At 34.2% G+C, this 2,884-nt stretch overlaps 1 pseudogene; it reads left to right on the forward strand.

Annotated features, from left to right (window-relative positions):
- Nucleotides 1-1,739: 1,739 nt before the first annotated feature.
- LOC113910516 lies at nt 1,740-2,094 on the forward strand (annotated as a pseudogene).
- Nucleotides 2,095-2,884: the final 790 nt, after the last annotated feature.

The raw sequence follows: 2,884 nt of genomic DNA on the forward strand, positions 1-2,884 counted from the left end.
GAAGGAAGAGCTCACTGGTACTAGCTGGGCCAACAGACAGAAATCCTACTTGCTTTCTTTAATTCACAACTGGGTAACACTAATATGTCCTTGATGTTTCTTGCCCAAGCAGCTGGGAGGGGGTCTTCATATTTAACTAACTTTACTCAGTGGAAGATTCATCCCACTGACATATCCAGTTCAAATCAAATTGTTTATACTTTCAAAAGAAAAAAAATGTCAAGATAGATTTTATTGTATGTAAAAAAGATTTAATTTATTTTACTTTGAAAAAATATTGCACTTTTTACAGAAAACATATAAACTCGGATTTTGAACCTAGCTGACATCAAATTTCATCAAAGACATCTGCTGACATAAAATTCTGGCAAGTAGTTTTAACTTTATCAATTAGGACTGGGTTTGGCTGCATCTAAAAGAAACTGAATGTGCCATTGTAGGTTCGTCCTCATTTGAAAAAAATAAAGTACTATTCTGGTGAGTGATGTTGATAAGGAGGGACGCTGTGTATGTATCAAGGTGGGGGGTATATGGGCAATCTCTGTATCTTCCTTTTAATTTTGTTGTAAACCTAATGCTGCTCTAAAATAAATAATGTCTCAAAAAGTGAAAAAAAACCCTTAAAATAATATTTTTTAAACCAAGGTAAAAGTTTATTTTTCTTCTCATGTAAAACAAGTCCAGACATAGAAAGCCTAGATTTGGAAAGATGGTTTCACAAATGACACAGACTCCTTCCTTTAGCTGCTTTGCCAATTTAGCACATGGCTTCCATGCTCAAGTTTACCTCATGGACTAAAATAGGCTTCTGGTGTTCCATTCATCACATCCAAATTCCAGTAGGAAGGAAGAAAGTGGAAAAAAACCAAAGTGCCAATCGCTGAGCTAAGTTGGCATCGTTTAAGCAGCCTTCCCAGAAGTCCCTTGTAACATTTATACTTACATATACTTGGCTAGAACTTAACCATATGACTATATTTAACTGCATGCAAGTTTGGGAAATGGATTCTTTTCTCTGAGCACATATTAATGTCCAGAATGAAATCCAAATTCAATTACTAAAAAAGAAGAGATTGGGTTACAACTCAGTCTGTGTCACATCCACTATGTTATATGTGATGTTTTTGTGGGAAATGTCATGCAGCCATTAAAAATAATGAATAAGAGCTATGCCGATTGACTTGGGGTGTGTGGTGGGGGAGGATTTCCACAAGGATTGCTGGGTGAGAAAAGCAAAAATGTATAAAAGTGATAAAATATACCATTTTTGAATAACATAAAGCAGCAAAAATCTCTACATATATGTATGCAAATGATATATAAGTATATGAATTTGGGAAATTGCTGAAGGATACTCAGTAAGTTGTCAATGTTTTTTTTCTGGGCAAGGGGAGAAGGGATGAATATCTTTGTGTCGTTCCCTTGTTCCACTTGTTATGATAGGCATTTTTGTAAATGTTTTAAAATGTTTTAAAATGTGGAGCAGCTTCCAGATCCAACCTTCAAAACACTGCCTGCCATATATGAAAATTCACAGTAAGCAAGTCCAGGTTGGAGTCTATCATAGGGGATCCTAGTGAAGAACTTAGGCCCTCAGTACAGTTTACCTAAGTTGTTTTAAATTATTTATTTAGGGAAATTATTTACTTAGAACATGTGTTAGCGAGTCATAGTTAACCTTTAAACATGCAAGCACTTCCTTTTTCCTCTTCCAGGGTCGGCATCTAAAGGCATTCAGAATGGTCCAGTGTTTGACCTACCATCCTAGGCTGTCCTACAATACAGCCTCTAACAAAACTAGGCTTCCCGGAACCCCTGATAATAGAATCATTTACCTTTATACCAAAAAGATTGGGAAATCACCAAAATCTGCATGTGATGTTTGCCCAGGCCAACTTCGAGGAGCTAGTGCTGTGAGACCTAAAGTGCTTATGAAGTGGTCTAAAATGAAAAAAACACGTCAGCAGGGCCTATCGTGGTTCCATGTGTGGTAAGTGTGTTTGTGACAGGATCAAGCGTGCTTTCCTTATTGAGGAGCAGAAAATTGTTGTGCAAGTGTTGAAGGCACAAGCACAGAGTTAGAAAGCTAAATAAAAAAAAATGAAGCTTTTTTTGAGTAATAAAAAAAATCAAAAGGCAACAAAAAAAAACATATTATGTTAGCTACATAATGTTAGAAAGAACATTGTGTTCTTTTTGAACTAATGGATGTTAACCAATGTTTATAAATATTTAAATATGAATGTAAGGCACAATAATGTCACAATAGATCTTTGTGAATTATCTGGAATACTAACATTTATGAAATTAAACAAAATAACCTTTATGAATTGTATTTAATGTTTACCTATTTAATTCCATTTAGGCCATGAATCTTTCATGAAAAAGTCTTGTTTGGGAATTAGTCACACCTTGCAAGAATAAATCATTCCGTCAACTTGGCTTCATCAAAATTTCATGAAGAAAAAACTTCAAAATCATGTACAACAAATCATATTATAAATTATATTTGATCCAGACATAATAAAGAATATGAAGAGCATGAAAAAATAAAGAAAAATAAATTAATTCCCTACCTACCTGAGCTGACTGTCTATTTGGCATGGAAAATGTCCAGTGTAGTGACCTAAGAAAAAAGCTAGCAGCTGGCAATGCTGAGACACTATTGTTCCAGCACTACAAGGTCAAAATTATTTTCAATGACTATTTAACAATGATATCATAATAATTTTTAAAGTAAAATTTCAGATTTAAATTTATATCTAAATAGTTCAACCAATAATGGCAATATTTGTTTTCTGCCTTGGTTGTGGCCAAATATTGATTTTCTAATACTAGGTCATTGACCATCAGACCAAAAAGTATTCATTGGAAAATGTCCTAG

The sequence above is a fragment of the Zalophus californianus genome, chromosome 4 (genome assembly GCF_009762305.2).
Source record: "Zalophus californianus isolate mZalCal1 chromosome 4, mZalCal1.pri.v2, whole genome shotgun sequence".
Taxonomy (NCBI): domain Eukaryota; kingdom Metazoa; phylum Chordata; class Mammalia; order Carnivora; family Otariidae; genus Zalophus; species Zalophus californianus.